The sequence below is a fragment of the Peromyscus leucopus genome, chromosome 15 (genome assembly GCF_004664715.2).
Source record: "Peromyscus leucopus breed LL Stock chromosome 15, UCI_PerLeu_2.1, whole genome shotgun sequence".
In the NCBI taxonomy this organism is placed as follows: Eukaryota; Metazoa; Chordata; class Mammalia; order Rodentia; family Cricetidae; genus Peromyscus; species Peromyscus leucopus.
The window spans coordinates 10,189,521-10,212,327 of NC_051076.1; the positions used below are offsets into that span (position 1 = coordinate 10,189,521).

The window sequence follows — 22,807 nt, forward strand, 5'->3', positions numbered from 1 at the left end:
TGGTCATTGGCTGGATGATAATTTAAGACAGGAATGATTGGAGCATTTGAGTCATTGAATTGCATCCCATGGTGAAGCAGGTCATCTTGGTAGTAGAAGCACAGAGTTCAGGCCACTGGCTTTATAGACAGGAGGCAGAGTGGGGGCAGGGGTCCCTGGACAAATATACACTCCCTAAGTTACAACCTTATGATCAACTTTCTACCCTTGCCACTTTTCAACCTAATCTTGGTAAGAAGAACCAAAAGTGGTACAGCAGAGGCTGTCTCTGCTGCTCCGGGTGAATGAGGGTAGGAATAAGAACAAAATGCATGTAATCTCTGATAAAACACTTTTCAAACACTCTAAAGAAATGATAGGATGATGGACAAGTTCAGAAACCAAGACATACCTTACAGAGACGCCAGCAGCACATGGCACCAGCCGCTCAGCTCTCTGGATGGGAGAGGGACTCAGAAGCCACTTCCCAGAGGTCAGCCTGAGGAAGGCTGGGCCGTGCTGCTCTCAGGGCCAACCTCTCATGACCTTCAAATCTAGTCACAGGTTTTGGTGAGACAGTGATTCGTTCTTTTGGGAGTTGGGGTCAGTGGCAGAGAGAAATGCCAATTTTATTTTATTTTATTTTATTTATTTATTTATTTTTTGGTTTTTCGAGACAGGGTTTCTCTGTGTAGCTTTGCGCCTTTCCTGGAGCTCACTTGGTAGCCCAGGCTGGCCTCGAACTCACAGAGATCCGCCTGGCTCTGCCTCCCAAGTGCTGGGATTAAAGGCGTGCGCCACCAACGCCTGGCGCCAATTTTATTTTTTTGTCACACTATGTGGCATGTAGGGCAGAGGCTTGGCATCATCTTCCATTTAATATTCCCATAATTACTCTAACTTTGTAGCACACTGGGTCCACTATAATTATGCTATTAAGGTATTTTTTCAGTTTTAATAACTGAATATTTATACACAATGGACTTTGATCTCTTCACTTTCTCTTACCCCCACCCTGCCAATCACTTTCTTCACAACTTTTCTCGCTCCCACTCTCACGTCTTTATTTCAGGTGTCACACAAGTGGACACCACTGCTGTATGTCACGAATGCAGTGACCATGCCATACCCAGAAGACAGTATTCCATATTTGTCCTCCCCATCCCCTGCTCTTACATTCTGTCTGCCTCCTCTTCCACCATGTTCCCTGGGCCTCCTAGTAAGTGCTGTAGATGTTCCATTTAGGACTGAGCCCCGGGCAGTCTTCACCCTCAGCACTTTGACCAGTCACAAGTCTCCGCTTTGGCTGTGTCCCACAGCTAAAGCAGCTTCTCTGATTAAGGCTGAGAGGAGCACCAGTCTATGGGTACAAGCGTCAACATTTAGAAAGCAGTTTGACTACACCTCCACTTTGTAAATTATCAGTAGTAGATGCCCTCCCTCATAGAGCCTATGGTATCCTTAGCCACAGACTTTTGACAAGGTTTATTGTATCAGGCACATATTCCCCTCTGTGAATTGGGTCTAAAGTATAATCAGGAAGTGGTTGGTTATCCCCAGATCACTGCCTCTAATTTTTGTTCACAATTCTCATTGTAAACTTGGATGAAAGCAGCAAGCAATAACCGTGCCACAGCAGCAAGTGAACTGCCTGTAAATTCCTGAGTAATTAGTCAGTCCATCACCTGAAAACATGGCCACCCAAAGTTTTAGGGCACGGAGAAAATGGAAATAATTTTTTTCCCAGAATGTAACATGAATGTCCTTGAGTCCACGTCCTACACCTGGCCTTTCCAGCCGGCTTCCCTGCTGGGAGTCTGGTCTTCTGGGCTCTTGACAGTGTCACCACTTAGAGCATTCTAAGCTTTTCCTGACTCTTCCATAGTCATCTCATCAACCTCCTCCAAAGGCTTCTTAGTCCCACTGCCAGGCGTCGCAGCAGTAACTCTGTTGCTTTGGTACCCATTTCAGTTTATCTGTATTAGTCAGTTTTATCATTGCTGTAACCAAACATCTGATGAAAACAACTCAAGAAAAGATACATTTTGTTTAAGCTCAGAGGCTTTAATGTTTCCTGGTGTGAAGAGAACAGCCAAGCAGCTCCAGTGCTGGCAGCCAGAAAGCAGAACAGAGCAGTACAGGAGTGGAGATGAAAGAAGCCTACCAGAACATCTCCAACCAGTGTCTACCCCTCCCATGAGGCCCTACCTCCTAGACACTTCTCAATATGACTAAATTTACAAGCAATTTAGGCATCACGCTGACCAAATGTTGATCACACAGGGAAACCTTATGGGTTAAAGCTGAAGTGTTCCCTGTATCTGAATACTGATCCATAGGAAGTATACTAAGGGTGTCTTCTGGCCACCACAGACTCAGCCAGGCTAGGAGACCAGTGAGCCCCAGGGGTCCATCTGTCTCCAAGTCTTCAGCACTGGGGTTTTAAGTGATAGTCACCAGCTCAAACCTGGCTTTTCAGAACTCACATTTGTAAGGCAAAGAACTTCACCGACAGATTCATCTCCTCAGTCCCGAGATTTCAGTTTTCCCTGTTGCTATTCACAAATGATTCCTTACAAGGGAGATGACTGAAGACCAATATTACTGCAGTTAGACAATTTTTCTTCAGATGTGGAATATTTTCTAATCAGTAGGCATGAAAACTCTGGTTATAGGATATTTTAATAGAACATGTTAGTCTCCAGGTGGTCCAGCGTGCTTTTCAAATTAATGATGTAGATACTCACAGTATGGAGGCTTCAGTCAGCAAACAAAATCATTGAACTACTTAGTACCCTTTACAGATCCTTAAACATTAAAATCTATTTTATCGCTACACTTTCAACATGTGACATTGGGTTTTTAGTGCCCTATTCCACCAGGAACTGACAAAAAGGACCTTATTTTAACATTTAACTTGAAGAGAATTTTCTACCTGTGTGGTCCCCCATTTTCCCCCTCCCCCTTCCTCCCCTTCCATTAGGTATCAGGCATAACTCAAGTACCCAGGCTCTTCCAAACTTCTAACCTTCTCTCTTGTCCAAACCTCCTGAGACGCAAGCCTATGTCACGCTTAACTCACTTTCTCCTGATCAACAACGTTAGAGAGGAAAAAAGATTTGACTGCGTCCTGCCATGGGCCGGTTACTTGGCTATGTAAAGTCAAGACAATCTTTCACAAATGAATATAGCCATAACTACTCTTTTTTGTCTTTAATAAAAAAGTCAATTTTCATATAAAGCAAAGAGATCCTAAAGTTGTCTCAAAATGAAACTATGGCAAGGTAATACTACTTTTTTTTTTGTAAATGGAACTTGCTTTTTAATGTTCTACCTTCTTGGGTTGTCCCTCCAAAGCAGGGATTCCCATCCTGCGGGTTGCAGTCACTTTGTGATGAACAATCCTTTTACTGTGACGCATATCAGATATCCTACATATCAGATATTTACATTATGGTTCATAACAGTAGCAAAATTACAGTCATGAAGTGGCCATGAAAATAATTTTATGGTTGAGGGTCACTACAACATGAAGAACTGTATTAAAGGGTCACAGCACTAGGAAGTTTGAGAAACACTGTTTTAAAACCATGTTTGAAGTCTTTGTCTAGAGTTTTCTCTTTCCTGGAAACTTACCAAACATTTACTGTGATGCTCCTTGTTGCTGTAAACAGTCAGCCAACTTTGTTTTTTGTTTCTCTTTTTTTTTTATTTAATATTTTTATTTTAAAATTAACTTAATTTCACATATCAGCCATGGATTCCCCCATCCTCCCTCCTCCCACTCCCCAGCCCTCCCCCCAAGCCACCTCTCATCCCACCTCCTCCAAGGTAAGGTCTCCCCTGGGGAATCAGCCCAGCCTAGTAGCCTCAGCCAAGGCAGGTCCAGTCTCTTCCTCCCTACACCAAGGCTGAGCAAAGTGTCCCAGCATAGGCCCCAGGCTCCAAAAAGCCAGCCCATGCACCAAGGACAGGTCCTAGCTCCATTGCCTGGGGGCCTCCCAAACAGTTCAAACTAATCAACTGTCTCACTTATCCAGAGGGCTTGGTCCAGTTCCATGGGGGCTCCTCAACTATTGGTTCACAGTTCATGCATTTCCACAAGTTTGGCTATTTGTCCCTGTGCTTTTTCAAATCATGGTCTCAATATCTCTCACTCATACAGTTCCTCCTTTCTCTTGCCAATTGGACTCCCAGAGCTCCACCTGGGACTCAGCCATGGATCTCTGCATCTGCTTCCATCAGACACTGGATGAGAGTTATATCATGACAGCCAGGGTGTTCAGCCATCTGATCACCAGAGCAGGTCAGCTCAGGCACTCTCTCGACCATTGCCAGTAGTCTACAGTGGAGGTATCTTTGTGGATTTCTGGGGACCTCTCTAGCAACTGGATGTCAACATGTAGAAGACTGCAAATAGATCCATATCTGTCACCACGTACAAAACTTAAATCCAAGTGGATCAAAGACCTCAACATAAATCCAGTTACTCTGAACCTGATAGAAGAAAAAGTAGGAAGTAGTCTTGAATGCACTGGCACTGGAGATCACTTTCTAAATATAATACCAGTAGTATAGACACTGAGAGAAACAATTAATAAATGGGGCCTCTTGAAACTGAGAAGCTTTTGTAGGGCAAAGGACACATTCAGCAAGACAAAGCAACAGCCTACAGAATGAGAAAAGATCTTCACCAACCCCACATCTGACAGAGGGCTGATATCCGGAATATATAAAGAACTCAAGAAATTAGACATCAAAATACTCAACAGTCCAATTTAAAAAATGGGCTATAGAGCTAAACAGAGAATTCTCAACAGAAGAAATTCAAATGCCTGAAAGACATTTAAGGAACTGCTCAATATCCTTAGTCATCAGGGAAATGCAAATCAAAATGACTCTGAGATACCATCTTACACCTGTCAGAATGGCTAAGATCAAAAACACTGAAGACAGCTTATGTTGGAGAAGATGTGGAGCAAGGGGAACTCTCCTCCACTGTTGGTGGGAATGCAAACTTGTACAGTTACTTTGGAAATCAATATGGCGCTTTCTTAGAAAATTTGGAATCAACCTCCCTCAAGACCCAGCTATACCACTCTTGGGCATATACCCAAGGAATGCTCAATCTTACCACAAGGACACATGCTCAACTATGTTCATAGCAACATTATTTGTTTCTCTTTCTTTTAAAAGAAAACAGTCCACATTTTATATTAATATGGTGACTTAGGAGCTAGGGCAGTGACTCAGTGAATAAGAGCTCTCGCTGCACATGCATGAGACACCGAGTTCAGTTCCCAGCAGCTGTGTAAGAATATGGATGTGGCCACTGTGAGTTTGTAACTCCAGCACTGTGAGAAGTACAGACTGGAGGATCAGAATCTCTGGGGTTTGCCACCTGCCAGTCTAACTCTGGCTTCTATGAGAGACCTCCTGTCAAGTGAAAAAGACAGAGGCTAATAGGGAAGGACCCATAGGCTGTTCCTCTGGACTCCACACTTGAGTGCACTTGCACACAGACATGTGTACACCACACATATGTACACACAAAAGTCATGACTTTGGGATTACAAAACACAAGGGAGTTCCAAATGAGTTAAGTCTAGCAGGATGACTTGCTGTGGATAGGAGCCCCTTCTGACACACCCTTAGAGATCTCCACAGGACTTTGGTCCCAGTCACACTAAATGCAAATGCTGTGTTAACAGGCATAGGAGTGGGTTTCCTGTTACTCTGCCACAGGAGGCTAAGCCACAGCACATGCCAGAAGGGATCTTCTAAGTGCACAAATTGCTTGTTTTGTGAGGGAGTCTTGCCTTTTGTCACTTGGCAGGTTTTCCACTGCCTCCTCATAGGTGTTCATAAATGGTTTCAAGTGTATGGAACCATACTAAAAAGGCAAAGCATGGTTATATATAATTGAGTAAATATATATATATATATATATGGTGTGTATACATGTATATCATCGATATATCAAAAGCAGTGGTCAATACAGTAAAAGATACAAGAAAGCAAAGACCTAGGATTTCTAGTATAAAGAAAGAAAAGGATCTTAAATGAAACCATGCATATGTGTGTCTATGCCTGTGTTTATATGTATGCATATGTGTTTATATATGTATGTATGTATGTATATATGTATGTGTGTGTGTGTGTGTGTGTGTGTGTACATAACACACATAGATCGCAAGGATTCCCATTTGATTGATTCCTATATATATAAAAAATGATGTTGGTACCAAAGCTGTTTTTAAATAATACTGAAAAAGTAAGTATTTATACTTTTTAATCTCTTTGTATTTTGAAATTCAGCTGTTATTTACAATGTATAGAAACATTGTATGTTTCCTTTTCTTTCTGTGTGTTTGTTATGTATTTACCTATGTGATATAGGGGCATGTATATATGTGTACACATGTATGTGAGGGTTAAAAATTGACATTGGGTGTCTCTTCCTTAATCCGTCCTCACCTTTTTTTCTGAGACAGGTTCTCTCAGTTAACCTGGAACACAGTGATTCCATGGGATGAGCTGATCAGTGAGCTCCAGAGATGCTCCAGTCCCCATCTCCCCAGAAATAGGATGACAGTTATATGTCATCATGCCTGGCTTTTTATATGGATCCTGAGGATCCAAATTCTGGTCTCCATATTTATATGGCAAGCATTTAACCAACTGAACCATCTCCCAGCCTCCAACATTTTTCAAAAGAATGAATTAGCCAGTCTATGATTAAAATGTCTGTTGGTCCTGGTTGGCCCAACATACTTCTATCAGTAGAATACAGTTCTCTACATTTAATTACTTACAAAGCATTTCTGCAAGGGATAAACTTACTACACAAGATTTTTCTCATTATAATAAAACAAATTTTAGCTTTTAATCTTGCATCTCCTATTTCATTAAAGTAAATTCTTAATCTCATATTCATTAACTTTTTAACCTTTCTTTCTTTCCTCTACTTACATAATAGCCATTAATTTCTAAAAGAAATTTACATGTTGAAAGGATTTACAGCAGAGGCTACAGAAAGTAAACATACGCAGTTAGCCTCTTTACTTCACTAGAGACTCCAACCATGCCTAGTAAAGAGTACGATGTGTCAGATGGCCCTCTGTCCTACCTCAGACACTCACATGGCACAGTTTCCCCATGCTTCTAAACCACTGCAAATAATTTAGTTTGTAGGATCTAGGCAGCATTCCTCTGATGCCTAGGTATCAGCAGACAAAATAATAATGACTTGCGTTTACCCCTCGCTTCTCACCTGTCAGTGCATTTAGTTTGCTGTCAGTAAAAGAGAAACAAAAATTTAAAAACTGTCAGTTTTAAAAGAATAAGACAAGGAATGCCAGGAATTGCAGAGGAAGTAATTTTGAAAAATCTTTTCTCTACTTGAGCTTAAGTTCTTCTCCTATGTGAAATGTCTAACTACATCACTGCAATTGTTTGATGTCTTAAATCATAGGTTCCAGAAGAGATTGAAATCTGTGAGCAAAACGTGTTTGCTTTAAAATCATAGTGTTGAAGCCAGGGCCAGGCTGAGGCAGATGCTGCTGCCACTCAGCCAGTCAAATAAAGGGATTCTGGGGATTTGCAGTATTATTTGTAGAGAAGGGGAGATTAGGCTCAGATTATGAGATCTATGCATCCCTGAAGTTTCCCAGTCAGCTACTAAATGAGTTTAATGAAACTGAAAAGTTGAGACATAATATCATAATGAATGGATTCACAATATCACTGTACGCCTTTCTCAGCAGAAACCCAGGAGTCTCAATTATGACTCAGTTTAATATTTAGGAATGATACTGTTTTACAATGTCTTAAAATGTACTGGGGTATACACTCAATACTTCAATCAGGATATTTTAGAATGTCTGATTTAAATTAAAGCCGTCTTAAATGCCAGAATAGTCTTGAAATGGATAATTTTAGATGTAAATATTTAAATAATACTGGGAAAATTAAATGATTGATAAAAAGATAAAGGAATTATGATATGGAACATGAAAGTTTATTGCCTAGTATTATAAACATATTAAATTTGAAAGAATTTAAGTTTATTAGAATATGACAACTTCTACCCTCCAAACAGTTGAGCATTTTTCCTGCTTTACAAAGTGACAATTGTCCACCAAATTTCCTAAAAACTAGTCTGAATTCACTGTATTTAATGAAATTAAAACTGGAGAGCACAAAATACATTTATTAAAATAGTGAAAACACATCATTATACCATTCTGTCCTGAAACAGTGAGTGGACTGACGAGAACATCGGCTGAGAATATATTTAAATATGATTCACACATGCAGTATTAGGGAAGGAAAAAAAAAAACAGGATATGAAATAAACATTAGGCATCAACTCCTCGCTCACTGTCAAGAGCACGCCCAAGCTGCTAACCACGGAGTTCAGGGGAAGGTAACTATCTGTCATATGCAATCGGTGAGAGTGAATATGCTTAAGCTGGTGCTGTGAATCAACCAAAATTGCTTTGGTCTTATTGACATTCAATTGCAAGGAGTTGCAGATCATCCAGGCCAGTAGACAGTCTGACAAAACCAAGAGAGCTCCCAGTGACATCGAGCTTTAAATATAGATACAACTATCATCAGAATCCACACAGACTCAACTTTCTGATCCCTTACGGTGTCTGCTGAAATGGGTCAGTCAGGCATCAACTGGTCGTAGAAGACCCAGGGTTTCATTCTATTGCTCACACATCTGCCAGCCTGCTAAGTTAACAGACCATTATCAATCTTTAAAAAAAATGAGTATAGATTTGATTGACAGGTCAAGACTGCTGGGTTAACCTAAGGCTTCTGTTGCATTCTGCTTAATCCCGCTTCTTCCCTTTGCCTTTGCTTTTGCTTCCACTAGAGAACTGGCCCCTTGCACATCTTAATAAATAATAGCCAGGCGTGTGGGGAGAAATCCAGAGGGCCAATTTTAAACAATGCCTTGCAGATAGTTTCTGACATGTATGGAGTTTCCCTATGCAGTGCACTCTACCAACAAGAGAACCAAGGTGAGTGAGGTTAAGTGACTCTTTGCATTCCTTCCCCCTGGGCACTGTTACCTCTTCAGCAGAGTCTGCCAGTGCCCATAGGCTTTTGTTCCAGGTCCTAATCCTACACTGAACAAACTTTTCATCCATCCCTCTTCTGTCTGTACATATTTTCAATTAAGGAAACTGTGTTGAGTACCACCACATTGCCTGTGGTACCCTGCTTGCTATTGTTCAACATTCTTTCCCATTCAGTTCCTCAGCCAGGAGTCAATTGGTCCTAGGAGGCCATGATCTTGTCACATGTCTCTCACTCCTGCCAGGATGCTCTGTTAATAAGCCATTATTAATCTTTAAAAACAATGAAAGTAGATTGATTGGCCAGTCAAGCCTTTCTGGATTAGTCTAAGGTTTCTATTACATACTGGCCCAGTCTTCTTATCTCCGCTGACTTCACAGAGCAGCTCATAAAACGATATAGACAATCCTGGATTCAGTGAGAAACCAACAGACACAAATGGGCAGATAGCCTGAGCAGTAATGTTATGTAAATACCACCATTTTCAAAGAGTTTGTAAGATAAATTGCTCAATTAAGGACAAATCTATAAACTTCCACATTAGGAAAAAGGATAATCCAGAGAGCTTCAGTTTTCTGAGCTCTCATTCCAGCTGCTTCATTTTCAGGGAGTCTCCACCACTCCCTCACCTTAAAACATGAGACTGTGTGGATTTTAACTCTGGTGCACTGTTTAAGTAAAAGCATGTGTACGTAAATGCCATATGTGCTAAGGATGAATTGTGTTTAGAAGTATGTAAAACATTGAGGAGAGAAATGGATCAGCAGTTAAGAACTATGTAAAACATATGTTTACAAGGTGCAGGGAAATTTATTAGTATTATAGTAAAATTACTGAAGGACATAATCTGGGTATTTCTTCTCTAGTTTTATTATTTGTGTCTAAGCATTTAAAAATGATGCTCCAATATTTTTAGGATTTTTAAAATGTCCTTTTGTTCAACAAGTACTTTCCCTTAATCATTCTTTTCTATGTGGACCTCAGAGACAAATGCCCTGGATCTCCCAACTTCCACACATAACTACCATCTTTCACAGTCATCAAGCTAAAGTGCATCATGCAGAAGGACTGTATTCATTTGCTAGGAAATGACCACAGGGTTAATTTCATCCCCTGACTCATGCATAAAATATCTTGGCCCATCGTGACTTCTATGCAGGAGCTGGCATTAATCTGCTACTGTTGTGTCCAAAATGACTACTATGCTGGCTACTTCTCTGTCAGCTTGACACAAGCTGAAATCATTCGAAGAAGAAAACTCATGGAAGAAATCTCTCCATATGACTGGCTTGTAGGCAAGTTTATTGAGCATTTTCTTAATTAATGATTGATGTCAGAGGGCCCAGGCCATTGTGGGACCCAGGTGATGTAGGGCTGTAATAAAAACACAGGCTGAGCAAATATTCTTCTTGGCCTCTAACTCAGTTCCTACTTCCCTATTTCTGCCTTGAATTCCTGCCCTTTCTTCCCTCAGTGATGGACTATTACCTAGAAGTGTAAGATGAAACAAGCCTTTTCTCCCTGGATTGTTTTTAGTTGTGATGAATATCAAGATAACAGAAAACAGATTTGTTATGTGGCATTTTGTTTGTGTTCTGACAAATAAAGCTTGCCTGGAGAACAGAGAGCAGAGCTAGTCACTAATTAACCATAGAGGCCAGGTAGTGGTGGCTCACATCTTTAATCTCAGCACATGGGAGGCTCATACCTTTAATCCCATCACTAGGAAGGTGGAGATAGGCATATAACGCATGTGGAGACAGGATCTTTGTGGCCCCCATTCAGTCTAAGGATTCATAGAGGTGAGATGTTTCCAGTGGCTGCTTCTCTGCTTCTCTGATCTTTCAGCTTTCACCCTTGATATCTGACTCCTGGTTTTTATTGATAGGATTAATTAGATTTATGATTCATTTAGTGCCCAACTTTGGGGACATGAATTCTCAAAAATTCTGTGTGCCCATGGCTTTGCAGCTACCAGCACACACCAGAGTTGCACACAGAGGGCTCCCATCAGAGTCATGGCCTTGCCAGCTAGGTTTTCCTCTTATTTTTCCCCCAAACCCTCTGAGCAAGTCTTGGACTTTTCTGTTGTAGCCTCTTTACAGCAAATTCCACAGGCACTTGGACTCCAAACACCACCTCTCACCACCAGCCAGCTCTGCCTTCAGGCAGCTGCTGCCATACGGGCTTCTTACCCATGATCCCCTGTGTGCATTTTTTCAGACAGCTGGCTCCCTCTGCCAGTGTGTTGTGGGCTTTCCCTGAACCCCCTCCTCAGGCTGCTGTCACACTAGGTAGCTGCCTTGACACCCACTCAGGCTTCTACTGTCCTACACAGCAGCAGTCAGCCTCACACTTCACCATCATCTTCACCATCATCATCATCAGATTTGGTGAGATAATTGGGAATTCTTAAAGTGGGGAATTAGTTAAAAAAAACACACAGTGTTTTTCCCGCATTAAAAAATGGGTAACACTATCACAATAGAGGGAGTTAGGTCTCTGTATGATTACACAATGCATGGTTTAAAAATGGAACAATTAAGTGAAGAGATAATCAACTTAACTGGGATTAATGTAATGTTAATTACCATTTAGATAATTCTTATTATTGGTTTGATAATTCTTGGTTTATCTCTAAAATAGTTGGTTGATATGAGTGCAAAGATACAGGCCTTAGAAAAACTTATTAAAACAGATCATAGACATATTCAGTCCAGGCAAAGGAATTTCAAGGAGAACCAACCTCATCATTATATCATAAAATTAGAGAGGAACAGCCCAACCTTAATGTATCCAGTGGCCTTGTAGGACCTGCCAAATGACAGGAATCTCCAAGGCTGTGTAAGAGGTGACTGGATTCCTGTGGAAATGTTAGCTTTGAGGAGATTTAAGTAAGTGATAGTCTTATATGGTATACCTTTCATGAAGCAGATGTTAAATTCATGGCCAACTAGTAACAGAATTGTCCCACAAGACTGGAGAGAGTTGGTTATAGCAGTATTGGAACCTGGTCCTCAATTACAATGTTGATATGAGACACAACTGCTCTTGGCAGCACTGATCTACTCCCAAGAGGATGATGGGCACTGAAGACACTCCATATGGAATTTGTTTTCTTCTTGGTAAAGCTCGCCTATTATTGGGCAAAGAACTGCCCTTGCCTCAACTGCTGACAGTAAACATGCTGTCCAATTTGGACAAGCAGAGCACAAGGAAAATTAACTGCTGAACCTTGCCAAGACAAGGTATGACACTCTTTCAAATTTGCCTACTTCTGAAAATGGTCTGTCAGATATTCTAGGCCTATAGACAAAATTGGATGTTCCAATGTTTTAGAGAAACATTGGGTGACTTTCCAGGCAACCAGATGTCTCTATCATTTCTTGCATTTTTCATAAGTTGTTTGCTTGGACTTCCTGCTTACTCAAGTAATACTACTTTTCTTCTCAGGTCTTTGGCGGGGTTGAAGACTAAATAGTTACAGTTATACTGCTCTTGTGTCTTAGGGAGTGGCATATTAGGTATAAGACTTAGACTCTTCAAGATAGGGACATCTATTGGAGTAACATCTGTAATTTGCCAATTACCTATGGTCTGGACATCTAGAATGTGTTTCTTGATGTTGTTCTTGTAGGTTGTATTTCCATTTTTGTTTATGTTATTACCTTTTCTTTCTTCTGGACAGTACTTGATAATTATTCTTGTTGTATATAGTTTTGTATTAGGATTAAAACCTTCCTATTTAGATAAAAGGGGAAATATTATGGGAATTCAATCCATTCAGCCAATGGCATTGGGGTAACAAGCCCTAGGGTATGGTTTTGTCTGCTTGCATGATCACTTAAGAATGGATGAGAGGGGTCGCAATCTCTCTCTTGGGTGGTTAGAGCAGAAGCAAGCAGAAGCATGGGTTGCAGTTGTTCTTCATCACCCTTGGGCAGAACAGCAGGACAACAGCAGCTGGATCAGCAGTGGTGTCTACTTTATTCTGTATTCATGAGTGTATTATTACCATTGAACTCCTTAATAAATTATTGACCAGACTTTTGTGGGTTATCACTTCAGATATTAATGATGTTTAAGTTTTCTACAGTGAATGATAAACTTTCTTAACAGCAACCTCTAAAGTCTCCAAAAAGATGATGAGGCCCCACAACGATGATTCCACCTGGACTATGGTAGTGCCATTAAGCCGACAAACACCACCTAAAGATCAGCTTTAGACTACAAACTTCTTAGGATAATTTCAAGATAGCTGGCTGAGATGCTGCAGCCTCACAGACTACTCTAGCCAGGACTTGAAACAAGCTCTGCATGTTCCCATTACACAGAGACTGGACAACAAATTATATAGCTAGCTCTCCCAGGGTTTGACAATTATCCCAATTTTTTTCAGGGTCCCCTAAAGATGTTGTCATCACCAGACAGCAGGAAGTAATTTTAAGAGCATGACACCCATATTCCTAAGAGGTGGAGTGAGTGGTTTCTGATCATTGAGTGGGTTATGAATATTTGTCATCATTTATGTTGGTTGGTTACAAGTTGTTATTAGTAATTGTCAGGAAAAAAGCTGAACAAAGGAGATTTGATTCAGGGATCTTCTTCTAAAAAGAAAAAAGGGGGATATAGAAATAGAATAAAAGGTAGATAATTGAATCTACTTTTAAACCAAAAAAAAACAACTACTAGTGTTAAGTAATTTACATTGGCTTGTATTATTGTAAGGTGTGTTACTTTTATTTATGTTGCATTTGTTTAACTCTGTGAAGCTGTATTACTTTGCCTGTCTAAAACTCCTCATGGTTTCATAAAGAGTTGAATGACCAATAGCAAGGCAGGAGAAAGGTTTGGTGGAACTAGCAGGCACAGAGAAATAATAGAAGGAAAAATCTGGGAGGAAAAAAAGGAGACAGAGAAAGAGGAGGACATCAGGGGCCAGTCACCCAGCTGCACAGCAAGCCACAGAGTATATAAAGAAAGGTATACAGGAATAAAGAAAGTTAAAAGCCCAGAGACAAAATATAGATAATTTAAGTGATAATTAAAGTTAAGGAAAGTGGCTAGAAACAAGTCAAGCTAAGGCCGGGCATTTATAAGTAAGAATGGGTCTCCATGTGTGATTTGTTTGGGAGCTGGGTGGCAGGCCCCCCAAAAAGTAAAGAGCCAAAAAACAACCAACAACAGTCTTGTATTTTTTTTTTGTATATTGATACAAATTTGAGGTTATTTCTGTTATACTGCATATATATCATAGAAATTATAGAATAAAAGGTAGATTATTGAATCTACTTTTAAACCAAAAAAGCAACTACTAGTTTTAAATATTTTACATTGATATGGACTTTCATATATTGATACAAATTTAAGGTTATTTTTATTAGAACATACTGTACATATGGTTCTACTCTTGTTGAAGGTATTGTACCTATACAGCTCATCTAACAGTATAATGTAAATTTCTAGTTCTTGGAAGTTATTATTGCAAACTACTTAGGATAATAAAGAAATGCAAGGTTAGTAGTTAGTCACCTATACAATCAAACTGGTAGTAAGGTTAGATATGTTTTCAAGGTCAAACAGAGATATATTTTAGATAGACAAGTGGCCTTCAAACACTTCAGAAATCTATAGAATATGGCATTTAAGATGTTTTACTAACTCTGGTTCTCCCGGAACTCTCTCTGTAAATGAGGAGATCAGGCTGGCCTTGAACTCAGAGATAGCTGCTTGCTTCTGCCTCCCTTCTGCTGGGATTAAAGGTGTGTTGCACTGCGCCTGGCTGATGCTGCCTTATATCTGATACACATTTTTTGTTCCTTTGTCAAAACTCAGGTGAATATCAGTGTGTCAGTCTTTGTCTGTGTCTCCTGCTCCATTCTGTTCCATGTTACAGCAGCATCCTGCTATTCATTTTCTAGTTCCTATGGATCTGTAACTTAAATAATGTAAGATGGCATCTTCAGTAGCAGGGCTTTGTTTTGTTTTTGCTTTCATGCAGTATTGGTTTGGCCATCTGAGGGCTTTTGCATGTGTATGTTTGCTTCCATGGGCATTTTAAGATTGTTCTTTATTTCTGTGAATATTTGGATTTGTATAGAAATCTCACAGGATCTGAGGATGCTTTTGGTAGTGTGTCCTGTTTGACAGTTTAATTCTTCTGATCCATAAACATGGGAGGTCTTTCCATATTTTAGGGTCTTATTCCTAAATATTCCTCCCACATTTAAAACTTTTATTGTAGAGGTCTCTTATTTTCATGGTTAGGTTTACCCTGAGGAGATTATTTTGAGGCTATGGTGAGTAGGACTGTTTTCATATATTTTTTTATTTGATCTATAGGAAAGCTATGAATTATAGATATTAATTTTGTATCTTGCCAGCTTGTTGATTTAAAGGTTTTTAGATTAGAATAATATCATCTATGACACTTTCCTTTCCTCCTTTCCTGTATATGTTTTTGATTTCCTTTACTCTCCCTAGCTAATAACCAGTTGAATAACAGCAGGAACAATGAACATCCTTGACTTGTTCCTAATTTTAATGAGCAGGTTTTCAGTTTTTCCCATTTAGAATACAGGTTTTCCATATGGAACATTTATTCTGTTGATCTGTGTTCTATTTCTACTTAAGATAAAGCAATAGTGGATTTTGTCAAAAGCATAAATTGAAATGATTATGTCACTTCTGCTCTGGAGTCCGTCTCTGTGATGTATTAATTTGCATGTGCCAATTTAAATATATTGAATTGTTCTGACATCCTTGGGATGAAGCCAACTTCATCATGGTAAATAATCTTATTTCTGTGTTTTGGAATTTGGTTTTTAAATTTTTATTGCAAATTTGGGCATCTCTGTTTGCTGGTAGCACAGTCCTACTATTTGTGAAACCTTTGCCTGGGATTTCTTCTATTTCACTCTCAGTGGAATCTAGTCCTATAGAAATGTTATTCTTGAAGGAATCATACTGCCTGGATTTTTTTTTAATTCTGATATTTCTGCATGGGATCTTGCATATTTTGGTTTATTCTTCTAATTGAATTAATTTGAAGGGGTATTTTTTGTTTGGACCATTTTCAAGTAGAGCTAGGTCTTTGTAGTTTTAGGATGATAAATCCTCAAACTCTGAGTTTACACTAACAAGTATGATACCCTACATTACTCCAAGAGTAGTGTATTAATTTAAAGAAGCAACTACGACTACCAGATTTACTATTAGCTTTGCAAATATTCTAATAGTCAGCTAAACACAGCAGCCCCCTTATCTCAACTATCGAAAGATAAAGCGACAAAGGAAGTATGGTGAACTGAGGTGTGCATCACTAATATTGAAAGCATGAGAGAAGTAGGCTGGGATCAGTATTAGACAGTAGAAAAGCTGAGAGGAAAGAAACAGCCGGAAGGGCGAAGTTGGGATCCTGTCAGAATATGAAGAATATAATGAGTACTAAAGCTCCAATGGGTTAGAGTTTAAAAAGATATGAAAAAAGAGAGGGGAGCTGAGGTGGGGTAAGAGGGAAAGTGTGTGATTAGCAAGAACAGTACAGAGCACACAATGAATGGGTGCACGAACAAACACGCCCATCACAATGCCTAATCAAGCAAATGTAGAAACTAAAGCAGGATCATTAGGACAAATTTATGCAAGATTTAAAATAACAAAGAGGCAAGCGAAATCTAAGTACACTGGGTTATGAGACAGCATCGCATCGGCGGGCGATACTTCCTTGATGGGATGGTTCGAATTGTTTGTCACCTCTCCTTCTGGAAGCAGACTGTGCCAATCAGACAGCTGCAGCTGCAGCTCTAGTCCCCACCTAGAAAACCTGACTTATGGTGAGCGCTATCCCAGTGGAGTTTCCATGAGCAACCATTTGGACTGAGATTCCAGAGCAACTGCACCGACTTAAGCAGTTTCGACCTGTTTCTGCACTGTTTACTGAGAGGACTGGGCCCTCTAGGGATCAGAGTTAACTCCTTGGTTTTTATGCCCACAGCTCGTCCTTGGTTGTGCCTATATAGGTCAGCTACTGTCTGCATGGCCCCAGTTCGGGGAGAGGGATATCTCTTGCTACCATGTCTCACTGACCTCAAGTGGGAGCCACAGGAAGGTTTTCTAGGTAGCATGGGGTATCACACTATAGCTCCAGACTCCATAGCCTGTACTTATCCCTGGTTCCTTTGCCCGTGGATATATCCAGCTCTTCCTGCCTCTGAGACTAGTCTCTTTTCAGCTGTTGGCTCCAGGCTGGTGTATAGGAAGAGAAGGTGGAAGCTCCTGTCTTGTAGTTCCCATGACATCAGTCAGAGTCCTGTATGCTCAGCCTGTCTGTGTTTCTGGATTTTCCATTCCAGAGCCTCACCACCAAAAGCATGTCCAGCCCTTGGTCATCCAGCTAACTCTGCTTACAGCAATAGGGTGTGGTGGAAGCTTTACTTCTTGGCACTTCCCAACTGATGTCAGTCAGAGTTTCATGGTGTGAATGACCATAATATGACACCTCTTGCCTGCTTCCCTGTGGGATCTCACCAGACTTAATCCATTAGTTTCTACCTATTGTCTCTGGTGTCAATAGATCATTGTTTATTACCCTGGCTGTTCTTTCAAAGACTTGGGGTTTCAAATCCTCTTTCCACCTTAACAGCAAGTTGGAAAGGCTTCTCTAATATTTAGAGTCTTACTGGTCACCCTAAGCAAAAGCATGGCTCAATTATATTCATTTTTTTGCCTCCATTTTCCTTATTTTGTAATTTATAACCTGAAATATAAGTTTTTTTTTACAGAAATGATATCAAAATATATGCTTCCAATACATTAACCATGAAAGTATAAAAAAAAGATATTAAACAAGAATGATAGCCTCTAGCATTTTTTCTCAACCAAGGATGCTTTTGTTATTTGAGGATATTAGCTAATGTGTGTGAGTATTTATCACTAAAGTGGTTGCAGCAAACAGAGAACAGTGTATAGGAACCCTCCCAGTACCCTCCCCCAATAAACCCCAAAGACTTAGGTCAATGTCAGAAATGTTGGTATTGATCAATTCTGATCCAACATAATCTTTCTATTCAAGCAGAGTCCCCTGACTCACAACCCACTTTATGTGGTTTCAAGTACCCACACAGATAACAAGGGTCTGAGTATTTTAAGGAAAAGTCTAGAAATAATTGATGCACAAGTGCCAATTTGCCTGCTGTTCTAAACAGTATGACAAAAATCTCATGCTCTCTCTCTCTCTCCACCTCACCTAAGATAATAGCCTTCCTTTTGTCTAGCACTTACAGTATGCCCCAGATCCATTCCTGTTAGCTACTTGACAGTCACCATGGTTGTCAAAACAACTATCACCACAGAAGTATTTGCATTCAAACCACCAACATTTTCCAAATAACAATTCTGAAAGGCCAGGGTAGGGATGATGGCAAACCCATTACAGTGTGTTCTATTCATTCTATTTTAATGCTACTTTTGCTAGCCGTTCGTACCTGATTGCAAAGCAAACCTCACCAGAGTAAGCATGTACGCATTTGCAGGAGTAAACACACTGTGTACTATAGGGTTTGCCCTTTCCTTGTTTCTAGACAACAGTGAGGGTCTTGGAAACTGCATCAGTAGATAAAGGGGGTTATGTACCAATAAAAACCCAAACCCAAACAAAACCCCAACTTAGGAAGACTTCCAGATACTTCATTTGTTGTGCTTCATCCCTATCACAACTGCATACATGTGTCAGTCCATCAGACATGTTTTCAGTATTAAGGCACTACAATACCATTTTCTCTCCTCATTACAGAAAAGCATACGGTAAGGCTAGCTTGAGAACTATACCTAACATTTGTAATGGAAATTGACATCACATATAATGACTTAAAGAAATAGCCATTCAAAAATTTGTCTAAGAGGAAACTGATTCAAAGACTTCCTGTATAGAGAATGAGTTCTGGTTATCACTGTTAAAGCTTGGCTAAGTAAGTAATACATTTTTATTTACAGTAATCCTGAATTTCTGTAGGAAATTTCAAATTATATTTGAAATGTCATCTGAAATATCAGTAGTTCTATTCAGTTAAAGCCTGCAAAACTTCACAATGATTGGACCAGCAAGATATTTCCTGTGGTACAATAGTGGCATTTTTATCTTTTGAGTAACAAATATGTCTAACTTGACTTAAGACCAGCCCAATGGGAGGGAATTCATACTTATTACTGGAAGCTAGCCATTTCTGATGGCTGTAAAGGTCACAGACCCTAGAGGAGAACTTCTACTGCCATTTTCTCTACTAATATAATCTGACTATTATAGATACTTACCCTTCTAGTCAGAGATGTGTAGTTCTTATCTCTCTTCAAAGAATATTATTTTTGTGACAGATATAGGTAGACTATTGCAGAATTTCAAAACTGATCAAACTACATAAAATTAGTGACCCTAGGATGCCTAACCCCAGTAAATATATACATAACCTAATTCCTAGAGCAAGACTCAAGAAAAACTGTTGAAGAAGGTGGAGAACGATTCTACAGAGAACCAGGATGACTGATGCTAGATAGTGTCCTCTAGACACGACAGGAAAAAATGCATACATGAAATCTCAACAATCCAGTTACCTGAACAAAATCAGCATAATGACAATACCCAGTTGACATAAAACTGTGGATAGGGAAATTCCACAAGGTCCTGCTCCTAGATGAAGAGCAATATCTAGGTTGCCATTGACTGCTGAGAAAGGGAGACTCAGTTTCCTCCAGGGAGGAACTCCCACATAGGTTGTCCAGTTCCAAGTAGTCAGCTCTGGACACATGTACATATGAGAAACACCAAATGGACTCCATAGGTTGTACAAAGATACATACACACACACATATGTACTTATAACAATAATAATTGAAGAAACCCTAAATTTAAGAATAAGAGAGGGGACATGGGAAGAATTGAAAAGGAGAAGGAATGGTGAGAATTATGCAGATAAAGTGTTCATATATAAAAATCTTCAAAAAATAAAATTTAAAAATCGTGAGGAAACAAAAAATACTAAAAAGTATATATGGAATTTTCTGTTGTATATTAAAATGTGATTAGCCTATAGACAGTGTTCAGTTATAGTAGCATTAGTGATTTAGGGCAGTCCATCTAACACACTAGGCAAAACTGACAAGAACTCATAATTAAAGATGCTAATTTGGATTAGCTTTAATTAATTGAATAACTTATCCTTGGTTTTTATCTTAACCATGATCAAGCTGTGCTTATTATTTAGTCACTACATGGGCAAGTTACACATGGTACAAATAAATATTAAAATACACATAGCAGTACATATTAAAAAACAAAAGCAACAGGCATTAGGGATACAAGCAATGATGGCAATCACTTTAGCATCGTAGTGAATTTACTTTCTTAAAGTCACAAACAGTTTTACAGTAAATTAATTGCAACTATAACATTAAAAAAATGACAACTCTTTTTTTTTTTTGAGACAGGGTTTCTCTGTGTAGTTTTGGTGCCTGTCCTAGATCTTGCTCTGTAGACCAGGTTGGCCTGGAACTCACAGAGATCCACCTGGCTCTGCCTTCCGAGTGCTGGGATTAAAGGCATGTGCCACCAAAAATGACAGATCTTTAAGGTCTACAAGATGAATTTCAACATCTGAAGTTACATTACAAAGACACACCTGACAAAATCAATTGAAAGAAAAAGGGGGAGGGGCAAATCATGTCCCCTCTCCATAAGCTCCAACTCTGCATTTAATATAAAATGTTAGAAATGTATCATTTCTCTGGAAACTGTTTGGTCAGGTAAACTAGTAGAAAATGGACACATATATGCTGCTGTGGTTTGAATGAGAAATGTCCCTTATGGGCTCATGTATTTGGACATGTGGTTCCTAGCTGGTGGTGCTGTGTGGGGAGTGTCCAGTCAATGTTCTATTGCTGTGAAGAGACACCATGACCATAGCAACTCTTATAAAGGACAGCATTTAATTGATACTTGCTTACAGTTTCAGAAGTTCAGTCCATTGTCATAGTGGCAGGGAGCACGGCGGCGTGGCAGACATGGTTTTGGAAAAGTAGCTTAGCGTTCTACATCTGGACCTGCAGGCATCAGGAAGAGATCTGGCTTCTGGACCTGGCTTGGGCTTCTGAAACTTCAAAGCCAACCCAAAGTGACATACTTCCCCCAAGAATGCCACAGCTACTCCAACAAGGTCACCTCTGATCCCTAATCCTTCCCATGTAGTGCCACTCCTCGATGACTAAACATTCAAACAAATGAGCCTATGGGGGTCATTTTCCCTCAAACCACCGTATACCACTCCCTGGCCCCCATAGTCCTGTAGCCATATCATAATGAAAAATGCATTCAGTCTAACTTCAAAAGTTCATATATTCTATAACAGTCTCAGCACTGTTTAAAAATCCAAAGTTCAAAGTCCCTTCTGAAACTCAAAGCAATCTCTTAACCGTAAAGTCAAAGAGAAGATCACATATTTCCAACATAGTGAGGAAACATAGGACCAAAGCAAGACAAAAAGCCAATAGAATAAATTCTGGATCTCCATGTCTAATGTCAAAGCTCTCTTCAGAGCTCCAAATCTTTTCACTTTTGATGACTACAACATACTTCTCTGTGGTGGTATTGTGTTCCCCAAAATATTGTGTACTCTAATAAATTTATCTGGGGTCAGAGAACAGACAGCCACTAGATACAAAGGCTAGAAAATGGTGGCACTCACACCTTTAATCCTAGCATTCCAGAGATAGAAATCCCTCTGGATCTCTGTGAGTTCAAGGCCACATTGGAAATAGCCAAGCATGGTGACACACGCCTTTAATCCCAGAAAGCCAGCCTTTAATCCCAGGGAGTGGTGGTAGAAAGCAGAAAGATATATAAGGCGTGAGGACCAGAAACTAGAAGAATTTGGATTTGGCTGGTTAAGCTTTCAGGCTATGGAGCAACACAGTTCAGCTGAGATTCATTCTGGATGAGGACTCAGAGGCTTCCAGTCTGAGGAAACAGGACCAGCTGAGGATCCGGCGAGGTGAGATAGCTGTGGCTTGTTCTGTCTCTCTGACCTTCCAGTATTCACCCCAATAAACGGCCTCGGGTTTGATTTTATTAATAAGAACTTTTAAGATTCCTGCTACACTTCTCTTTCTTGGACTGATTCCAAACCTAGTCTATAGCTTTCCTTGACAGATATTCCAGGACTCTGTTATCCCCCAACATCTTGGGATCTCCAGCAAAATCCAAGCTTGACCTTTACAGTTTCACACAATGGCCTCTTAGGGCCTCTATGAAGGGACACCCCAGACACAGGCCTGGATCCAGTGGCTTTCTTTTGTAACAGCGGGAGATTCCAGGACCCCTTTCTTGTATCCTTGACTCTAAAATCAGAACCATGGGTCTGAAGCTGCCAAGTTCTTCTGCTTGCTGGGGCTGAAATTTGCCTCCCTCATTTAAATACATTTTAATTATCATTTTGTTTTCTATGGCTTCTTTCAGTGCTTAAGCTTTTCTCTTATTCTTTTTCACAAGTTGTAAGCTTAGCTGGGCAAGGTCTTGCCCTGAGATCACCACTCTCTTTATTCTATTTAGCATCAGGCTTTTCTTTAATCTGTTTATCACCTTAAACACAAGACTTAGCTTTATTATACTTTCTGGTGATCTTTTTCTACTCAAACTGTACATTTTGTATTTTTCCTTGCTCAGATTGTTCCTTTTCATTTTCAATCT

General features: G+C 39.9%; 1 protein-coding gene across 1 annotated transcript in view; it reads right to left on the reverse strand.

Annotated features, from left to right (window-relative positions):
* Ush2a (usherin) overlaps positions 1–22,807 on the reverse strand; it is a 688,259-nt gene that overhangs the window by 644,608 nt on the left and 20,844 nt on the right.